Raw genomic sequence first — 10840 nt, 5'->3', positions numbered from 1 at the left:
TCGCTTTGCTTTACCAAATCTCTTGTAAACAACATAAAAAAAATCAAATAGGCTTACTACATACCTTTACTCACCATTGGTTGGCTCCGACATCACTCTTGTTTCCTTGCTACTCATTGGTTGGTCAGGCTTCCTCCTGGGGCTTTGCCGTGTTTCCCTGCCATGGAGTATGGACCAACTCCTGTCTGCGGCCAGTGTCCTTCCACTTGCCACTGGCTTGTGCAGGTATTTTTTTACTTTTCGACATGCACTCTTTTTGAGTGCATGTCTCTGCAGTCCCTCTTCTAAACCCCACTCTCAGTTGTGGTTCCCCATCCCCTTTCTCCTGTGCTGTCCATTGTCGCCCCACCCCCCATTATTTCTCTTTCCACCCTTTAAAAGCTATATATTTTGCAGTCCCTTCTGAATAGAAAGTGTAGGGGTGCGCCTCTGAACCCAAAGGTGCAACACCCCAGTATCGACTTTAAAAAATAGTGCTAAACAAATACTTTGGGCATTGTATCACTGGGGCAAAGACATTGGAAGTCACAGTTCTGTCTTCATGTATATAGTCGGGTAAAGATTGTGATGATATGGCGCTGGTTGGGTTAAGGGCTGTGGTTAGTTTCAGGGATAGGCTTATATTTGGGGCTAGGCTCATATTGAGAGCCCAGGTTACAGTCGGGCTGGGTTGGCTTGAGGGTTTGTTACTCTGGGATTGGTGTCACTACAACGCATGCTTTTACATCGCATGCCTTTACAACGCGGTTTTTACCACGCAGTCCATTACAACGCATAATGCTTTTAGGCGCTGGATAGTGAATTATTTAATTTACTATTCCAACTCCAGTCCCCGTGGATAGCAGGGAAGGTGTTGGATAGTACATTAAATATATTCCCTATCCTAGAGCGCCCCCCAGCGCAATGCGTTGTAATGGTATGCGTTGTAATGGTTGCGATGTAATGGTAGTGCGTTGTAAAAAATGCGTTGTAAGTGATGTTCCCCGTTACTCTGAGGGACAGATGTACTTTCAGGCATAATGGTAGATTCAAGGTTAGGGTTAATTTCAGGTCTAGCGCTAGGTGTGGGGCTAGGATTTGGTCCGGAGCTAGGGTTAGGTTTGAGGCTGGGGTTAGGTTTGGGGCTGGGTTTAGGGCTGGCTTTCGGGTTGGGGTTAGGGTTGGGGCTGGGTTTGGGGCTAGAGTTGGGTTTGGGGCTAGAGTTGGGTTTGGGGCTAGAGTTGGGTTAGGGGCTAGGGTTGGGTTTGGGTCTAGGGTTGGGTTTGGGTCTAGGGTTGGGTTGGGTTCGGGGCTAAGGTTAGGTCTAGGACTAGAGTTGTGTTCAGGGCTAGGGTTAGGCTCAGGGCCCGAGTCCAGGGTTGGGTTGGGATTAACCCCTTGGCCGCGGCGGTAATTCTGCCGCGGTGCTGGGGGGAGGGGGGTCTGCGCGGCACTGCCATGCTCGTGATGGAACCACTCCGTCACGAGCCAAGGTCGCGCTGTGCTTGTGACAGAGTGGTTCCGTCACGGCCCCACCCGCTCAATAAAACGGCCCCGCAGGCGCGGAATTGACGCCGCGTAGGCGGGGCGGCCATGCCGTGACTGAACCACTCCGTCACCAGCGTGTCCGTGGCTCGTGACGGAGTGGTTTCGTCACAAGCACTCAAGGGTTTAAGGTTAGGTTTACGTCAGGGTTAATGATAAAGTTGGGGCTCAGGGCTAATCTTGGGTTCAGGGCTAGGTTTTGAGATAGGGTAAACTTTAGGGCTGGGGTTAGGGCTAGAGTTAGGACTTGGTGTGCTCTGATACTTTTCCAATATGCTATGTATATTTTACCATTATATTGTTAAACATTTATGGTATGTATGTAACTCCAAACAACATAATGCCTTATGCAATAAGGGCAGTAGATATTATGGTAAAAAATATACATATTGAAATCAGTATGTTTGTGTGCAATGCTGTGGAAACGATATGTACAGCGGTATCCTGGTAGTTCTGCCTTCCTTGCATTCCCTCGTTCTGTCCATCACCCATGCTTGACCCTGCTTCTCAGCCCCCGCCCAAATCCAGCTGCAAAATATGTCGACTACCTCCTCCATACTTATTTTTTAAACCAGTAAGACAGACCGTGCCAATTATTATATCACATGAATATTCCAGATAGAATGTTTATTGGGATGTTTCCGGAATATTTGCAGAGACAAAAAAAAGTCAATGTTCACCCGACCCTGTTTGCTTCCAGACAGCACGTTCCTTTATGTTTCCTGTTGAGCTAATGGAAATATGTGGCAGGGAGCACCAAATTATGCGGCAGCCTTGGCTAAATTATGCGGCAAGAAAAGGCAAATTATGTGGCATAACATTACTTTTTTATAGTGTTACTTACTTTGTTATTTCTACACGAGTCTGGGCCAAAGATGTTACCTCATAAGAAACCAATTTAACAACCAAATGCAGAAATAAGCAACTGAAAGGTGACCAGTTAATCTTTTTGAAGGAATACAAACACTTTTATATTAAACTCTGCAGCTTGTGCTGCAGATGATGGATTTCGCAGCAAATCCATAATCAGCTAGATTATACGGTAGCCGCCTCAGAATCGTAGAATTGAAGTGGCCCTGATGCACAAAGATGATGCCATGTGTACAAGTTGCATTGGATTCTCCTTAGCGCCTCACTGTCTCTGTTTTTTATGTTAGTGAGCAGGGCACGAGTCGGGGTACCACGCGGGTGGACGGCATCCCCCCACTTATTTCCGAGGGTTTTTCAGGGTGGACGCCGTCCACCCTGCTAAATCAAAACCGCACCCACCTTTAAAAAACGGGAGCGCGGCGCGCACAAAGTAAATAAAGCATTTCCGCATTTGTCCGTAATTTTAAATGGGCACAGCTTGCCCCCACCTCCCTTCTTGACTCCGATACTGTATGAAAGCTCAGACCCCCAGCAGCACTGTAGAGGCACAGCGGGATGGCTACCCTCACACCTCCAGCCCTTGATGAGCTGTTAAAAGGTGCTCGAAGGTGACAGAGGGAGGGCGGCAGCTTCGGAGCAGCAACATCTATTCACATGCAAACAGCCCTGAATGCGTCTTGTATCTGCGATTTAGAGGGGGGCTCACACATTCCATTTCCACCCAGGGCCCCAAACATCCGAGACTCGGCCAGATTACACCCCGGATTACACCCAGGCACCACGTGGTTCTCTTCACATAGCTTAATTACTGTCACTAAATTGTAAGCAAACCTCGGTTCTTCAAACATGCATAATGTAATACAATAAAGAAATGGCACAATCGCACCCACACTGAATAACAAAGTATGGAGGACAATCAGTTCAATCAGTTCTCTCGGAGTATCTCCTGTAAGTACAGTACATCACAGTGGGGATGGCATTTTGAACAGAGAGCCTGTCTTCTCGTTGTCTTGTGCAGGAGAGGAGCCCAAGATGATACTAGAATACTGCATGCCCACCCCTGTGTTCCCTCTCCTGTGATGGCTCCTGCCCTCCCCTCAGTGATGGCACCTGTCCCCCCATGTTGTGGCTCCAGTCCACCCCCACCTGTGATGGCTCCTGTCCCCCCCCCCCCCCCCTGGTGGATCCTGTCTCCGCCCTGGGTGGCTTCTATCCCAGTCCTGGAACGGCCCCTGCAGCGGGGGTGAAGTTCTTGATGGGCCTCTTCTCAAAAGGGCTCAGCTCAAAACTAATATGGAAAGGTGGGCGTGTAAGTAAGTGAAGGGATGTGTGAATGGCTGGATGAATTAGTGAAAGGGTGAATGGATGAATGAAAGATTGAATAAATGGATAATGAGAGAGGATAGATGGATTGATGAGTGAGGGGAAGGATGGAGAGAAAATGTAAATAGCTGGATGTATGGGTGGAAGGGTAGCTGGATGATTGATGAGGGGAAAGATGGATGAGGGGAAGGATGAGGGACGGAGGGAAAGGATGGATGGATGAGGGGAGGGATAAATGGATGATGGGAAGGATGGATGGATGGAGGAGAAGGATGGATGGATGAAGGGCAGGATAAATGGATGGTATGGATGGATGGGTGAGGGGAAGGATGGATGAAAGGAAGGATGGATGAGGGGAAGGATGAAGGATGGATGGATGAGGGGCAGGATGGATGGATGGGTGAGGGGAAGGACGATGGATGACGAGAAGGATGGATGGATGGATGGAGGGGAAGGATGGATGGATGAAGGGCAGGATAAATGGATGGGATGGATGGATGGATGGGTGAGGGGAAGGATGGATGAAAGGAAGGATGGATGACGGGAAAGGATGGATGATGAGGGGAAGGATGGATGGATGGATGGATGATGAGGGGAAGGATGGATGGATGGATGGATGATGAGGGGGTGGGTGAAAGGATGGATGATGAGGGGAAGGATGGATGGATGATGAGGGGAAGGATGGATGGATGGATGATGAGGGGAAAGGATGGATGGGTGATGAGGGAAAAGGATGGATGGATGATGAGGGGAAGGATGGATGGATGATGAGGGGAAGGACAGATGGATGGATGGATGGATAGATGATGAGGGAAAAGGATGGATGGATGATGAGGGGAAGGATGGATGGATGATGAGGGAAAAGGATGGACGGATGATGAGGGGAAGGATGGACGGATGATGAGGGGAAGGAATACATGGATGATGAGGGGATGGATGGATGGATGATGAAGGGAAGGACAGATGGATGGATGGATGGATGGGTGATGGGTGGGTGAAAGGATGGATGGATGGAGAGTGGGTGAAGGGATGGATGGGTGGGTGAAAGGATGGATGGATGGAGAGTGGGTGAAGGGATGGATGGATGGATAAGTGGGTGAAAGGATGGATGGATGGATGGATGGATGATGGGTGGGTGAAAGGATGGATGGATGATGAGTGGGTGGGTGAAAGGATGGATGGATGAGTGGGTGGGTGGATGGTGGATGGGTGAAAGGATGGATCAGTGGATTGGATGGTGGGTGGGTGAAAGGATGGATGAGTGGGTGCGTGGATGGTGGGTGGATGATGGGGGGTAGGTGGATGAGTGAAATGATGGATGGATTGATGGATTGATAAGTGCAAGGGTGAATGAATGGACATATGAGTGAAAGGGTGGGTGTAAGGATGGATGAGTGAGTGAAAGGGAGGGTAGATGGACAAAAGGATGAATAGATGTGTGAAGGAGTGAAATGAAAGATGAATGAGTGATAGGGGCAATGGATGGATTCATGAGTGGATGAGTAGATGGATGGATGGGTGGGTGGATGGATGGATGGAAGGAAGGAAGGCTAAGTGAAAGGGTCGATGGAGAGAGAAAGGGAGGATGGATGGATGGATGACTAAAAGAGTGGATGGGTGGAAGGATTAGTAAGTGAAAGGATGGCTGGATTGGTGAAGGGTAAATGGCTGAATGGATGAGTGAATGGATGGATGGGATGAAGAGTGGATGGATAAGTGTACAGATGGATAGGGTGAAAGGGTGGATAGATGGATGGATAATGGAGATGAGTGAAAGGATGGATGAGGGGATGGATGAAGGGATGGATGAGTGAAATGATAGATGGAAGGATACATGATGGATAGGTTTGCAAATGGTTGAATACTTTTGGAAATGGCTGGGCTTACTTATATACTATTGCGCGACCTCTGATGTGTCTGTAAAACGTACCTATTGTCCTGAAGTTTTGTCCTAAATTTTGACCTCATGTCCTGAATTTGTGTCCTGAATTTTGACCCTTTGTCCTGAATTTTTACACTCACCGTCCTGAATTTGCACCAATGCCAGTTGGTCACCCTAATTCTTTGTGCGGTAGAACCGAGGCTCTTTAACACAGCAGCATGAGAGTGACGAGAGAGAAACCTGGCAGAGTGCTGCCAAAGAGCTCTCCCACTCAGAATATTTCATTATTCAAGTGATCGTGAACAATTAAGGGTAAACTGAGATGTGAAAAACTAAACACAATGCGATGTGGCTGCACGAGACTTGAGAAGTTAAGTATTAGTACTAGCAAGTGTGCTGTAAGTTAAATTAAAACATTTTACATGCATTGTGCGCCTCGTGCGTGTAGAATCAGAGTACCACTAGACCCGGCCCTGCCAATTAAGTGCCGGCGCTAAGCACTGGCACAAATTAAGCCCTGCATTGAACAATTGACACCAGGCTACAACATGTAAGTAGTATGATGGTGTACCCTTGTGTGTTCTTCCGTGTGTCGCTGTTTCCACATGGAATGTTTAATGATGACAGCAACGCCCCCTTCTAGTTTGTGTTGTCGGTCTGAATTGTATAATTTTGTGGAATGGGGAGGTGTGGGATGGCGCTTGATTGTTCATTTAAACATGACTCCATGATGACGTCTGACTTGGCATTACGTATGTCAGTATATTTTTAATTTAGGCTCAATCCTTTCAGTGTTTGGATAATTGCACTACTGGATAGGGGGGCACAAAGTTTTGCAAAGGTTCTGCCCGCTTTCTTCAAGGGGTCCCCACAAAATGACATCATGAGCTAGGCCCACCCCAATTTTATAGTAAGTAGTCTCTGTAAAGGGGGAAACAACCATTACAATGCATGAGTCATAATCGGCCCTTTTTTTAGGAACTATCACAAAAATAAACAGTAATAACCCCTTCACTGCGGCGGTTCAAATGGGTTTGGGCATGGAGCTGTGGTGCTCATGATGGAGCCCAACCCGGGCCCCTGGCCCCATCTGGGAGACCGGAGGCGCTGGGGACACCTCCCCGGGCCCTCCCGGACCCCATCCAGGGCTTCCTGCCACGCGGCAGGCCCAGGAACAGACCCGGGGCTGGGGCAACATCCTGGCCCGTCCAGCTGCCGGCTGAGGACCGCTAGGCCGAGAGTACCTTGTCCCTATCAATCCGGAGGAAAATTACCCATATTTCTTGTAATCCGTGCACACAAGGTGACAGAGGGGACCCAGGGCGAAAAAGTGCGCGAGCTCCCGGAGCCCTCGCTCGGATCCGGGAGGCGAATGGCACCTCATCGGGACTTCCAGGGAAGTCCGGCCATCTGGTCGCTACATAGGAAAGCATTGCGGGCGACCAGATGGCCGAGGCGAGAGGGGCGACAAGATTGCCGCGGCCGAAATGACACCAATCTGCCTGCCCCAGGGATCAGGAGCTGCAGGGCTCCGGGGCTCCGGGGCTCCGGGGCTCCGGGGCTCCGGGGCTCCCTGCCGCGCGGCAGGACCCAGGACGGAGCCCCCGGTATGGAGGCCACCCTCTCAGGGGCCCCGGACGGAGCTCCCAAAACCCAGCGGAGCAAGGGGAGGCTCCCTGGGCACCACGGAACCCAGTCCCGGGCCTTTGGCAGTGCGGCAGGCCGGAGGGACGGGGCCCAGAGCCCAAGCACCCCACTCGGGGCCCGGCGAGGCCCCTGGACCCTGCCGGGGCTCCCAGGCCCAGAGGCGCAGGGGAAGCCTACCCCGGGTCCTCCGGACCCCGTCCCAGGCACCCTGCCACGCGGCAGGACCCAGGACGGACCCCCGGGCAAGGAGGCCAACCTCCCCGGGGCAAATGAGGGCCCCAGGACGGAGCTCCTGAACCCAGCCAAGCACGGGGAGGCACCCCGGGCACCACGGAACCCAGTGCCGGGCCTTTGGCAGTGCGGCAGGCCGGAGGACAGGGCCCTGGGCCAGAGCACCCCATCCGGGGCCCGGGGACCCCAAGGCCCAGAGGCACAGGGGTAGCCTTCCCCGGGCCCTCCGGAACCCATCCCGGGCACCCTGCCACGCGGAAGGACCCAGGACGGTGCCCCGGCCGGAGCTCTTGAACCCAGCCAGGCTCCCCAGGCACAACGGACACCGCTAGGCCGAGAGGGGTCCCAGAGTACCTTGTCCCTATCAATCCGGAGGAAAGTTACCCCCATTTCTTGTAATCCCTGCACACGAGGTAACAGAGGGGACCCAGGGCGCAAAAGTGCCCGACCTCCCGGAGCCCTCGCTGGGATCCGGGAGGCGAATGGCACCTCATCGGGACTTCCAGGGAAGTCCGGCCATCTGGTCGCTACATAGGAAAGCATTGCGGGCGACCAGATGGCCGAGGCGAGAGGGGCGACCAGATGGCCGGGACTGAAATGACACCAATCTGCCTGCCCCAGGCCTGTAGGGAGCTCCGGGGCTCCAAGGCTCCAGGCCTCCGGGGCTCTGGGGCTCTGGGGCTCTGGGTCTCTGGGTCTCTGGGTCTGCAGGGCTCGGGGACTGCAGGGCTCCACGGCTCGAGGGGCTGCAGGGCTACGGGGCTCCAGGGCTCCAGGGCTCCTGGGCTCCAGGGCTGCAGAGCTCCGGGGCTGCTGGGCTCCAGGGCTCGAGGTCTGCAGGGCTCCAGGGTTACAGGGCCTGGGACCCATGGAGCCCGTCCCGGGTACTTTGCAACTCTGTGGGCCGGAGGAGGGAGCCCCGGATGCCTGGGAGGTGTTGCCCAGGCATCGCCCATCTGGTCCCAAGCAGGGAACAACCAGCCCCGGAAGGGTGTTCGGGCATACCCTTGCACCTACTAATCCGGAGGAAAATTACCCCCATTTCTTGTAATCCATGCACTCGAGGTGACAGAGGGGACCCACGGCGCAAACGTGCCCAACCTCCTGGAGCCCTGGCTGGGATCCGGGAGGCAAATGGCACCTCATCGGCACTTCCAGGGAAGTCCGGCCATCTGGTCGCTTTATAGGAAAGCATTGCAGGCGACCAGATGGCCGAGGCGAGAGGGGCGACCAGATGACCGGGACCCAAATGACGCCAATCTGCCTGCCCCAGGCCTGTAGGGAGCTCCGGGGCTCCAAGGCTCCAGGCCTCCGGGGCTCCAGGGCTCTGGGGCTCTGGGGCTCTGGGGCTCTGGGTCTGCAGGGCTCGGGGACTGCAGGGCTCCACGGCTCGAGGGGCTGCAGGGCTACGGGGCTCCGGGGCTCCAGGGCTCCAGGGCTCCAGGGCTCCTGGGCTGCAGGGCTCCAGGGCTGCAGAGCTCCGGGGCTGCTGGGCTCCAGGGCTCGAGGTCTGCAGGGCTCCAGGGTTACAGGGCCTGGGACCCATGGAGCCCGTCCCGGGTACTTTGCCACTCTGTGGGCCGGAGGAGGGAGCCCCGGATGCCTGGGAGGTGTTGCCCAGGCATCGCCCATCTGGTCCCAAGCAGGGAACAACCAGCCCCGGAAGGGTGTTTGGGCATACCCTTGCACCTACTAATCCGGAGGAAAATTACCCCCATTTCTTGTAATCCATGCACTCGAGGTGACAGAGGGGACCCACGGCGCAAACGTGCCCAACCTCCTGGAGCCCTGGCTGGGATCCGGGAGGCAAATGGCACCTCATCGGCACTTCCAGGGAAGTCCGGCCATCTGGTCGCTTTATAGGAAAGCATTGCAGGCGACCAGATGGCCGAGGCGAGAGGGGCGACCAGATGACCGGGACCCAAATGATGCCAATCTGCCTGCCCCGGGCCTGCAGGGCTCTGGGGCTGCAGGGCTCCAGAGCTCCGGGGCTCCGGGGCTCCGGGGATTCAGGCCTCCCCGGGCCCTGATAGACCCTCTGTCCCGGGCGCCCCGGAACCCCGGCCGGCTAGCAGGACGGAGGGGTATTCCCGCTCCACCGGGCCCTGCCGGACGGGGCTCAAGCCCCGGGCCCGGGCCCAGTCCCGGCCCCAGTCCCGGCTTTCTGAACCCTAGTCCAGGCCGGGGAGAGCCTCCCTGGGCACCGGTCGACCCTCCGTCCCGGGCGCCCCGGACCCCCGGCCGGCTTGCAGGACGGAGGGGTATTCCCGCACCACCGGGCCCTGCCGGACGGGGCTCAAGCCCCGGGCCCGGTCACGGCCCCAGTCCCGGCTGTCCGAACCCTAGTCCAGGCCCGGGAGAGCCTCCCTGGGCCCCGGTCGACCCTCCGTCCCGGGCGCCCCGGACCCCAGGCCGGCTTGCAGGACGGAGGGGTATTCCCGCACCACCGGGCCCTGCCGGACTGGGCTCAAGCCCCGGGCCCGGTCCCAGCCCCAGTCCCGGCTTTCCTAACCCTAGTCCAGGCCGGGGAGAGCCTCCCTGGGCCCCGGTCGACCCTCCGTCCCGGGCGCCCCGGACCCCAGGCCGGCTTGCAGGACGGAGGGGTATTCCCGCACCACCGGGCCCTGCCGGACGGGGCTCAAGCCCCGGGCCCGGTCCCGGCCCCAGTCCCGGCTTTCCTAACCCTAGTCCAGGCCGGGGAGAGCCTCCCTGGGCCCCGGTCGACCCTCCGTCCCGGGCGCCCCGGACCCAGGCCGGCTTGCAGGACGGAGGGGTATTCCCGCACCACCGGGCCCTGCCGGACTGGGCTCAAGCCCCGGGCCCGGTCCCGGCCCCAGTCCCGGCTTTCCTAACCCTAGTCCAGGCCGGGGAGAGCCTCCCTGGGCCCCGGTCGACCCTCCGTCCCGGGCGCCCCGGACCCCAGGCCGGCTTGCAGGACGGAGGGGTATTCCCGCACCACCGGGCCCTGCCAGACGGGGCTCAAGCCCCGGGCCCGGTCCCGGCCCCAGTCCCGGCTTTCCTAACCCTAGTCCAGGCCGGGGAGAGCCTCCCTGGGCCCCGGTCGACCCTCCGTCCCGGGCGCCCCGGACCCCAGGCCGGCTTGCAGGACGGAGGGGTATTCTCGCACCACCGGGCCCTGCCGGACGGGGCTCAAGCCCCGGGCCCGGTCCCGGCCCCAGTCCCGGCTTTCCTAACCCTAGTCCAGGCCGGGGAGAGCCTTCCCCGGGCCCCCATGGGGACCCGTCCCAAGCGCCCAGACCCTCTGATGGCTTGCAGGACGGGGGGCTCACGCACCCCGGGGCCAGCTGGACGGAGCTCAAGCCCCGGGCCCGGTACCACCTTCCGGACCCTAGCCAGGCCGGG

This window comes from Lissotriton vulgaris, unplaced genomic scaffold (genome assembly GCF_964263255.1).
Source record: "Lissotriton vulgaris unplaced genomic scaffold, aLisVul1.2 SCAFFOLD_5315, whole genome shotgun sequence".
NCBI lineage: Eukaryota > Metazoa > Chordata > Amphibia > Caudata > Salamandridae > Lissotriton > Lissotriton vulgaris.
This window is presented reverse-complemented; position numbering follows the sequence as displayed.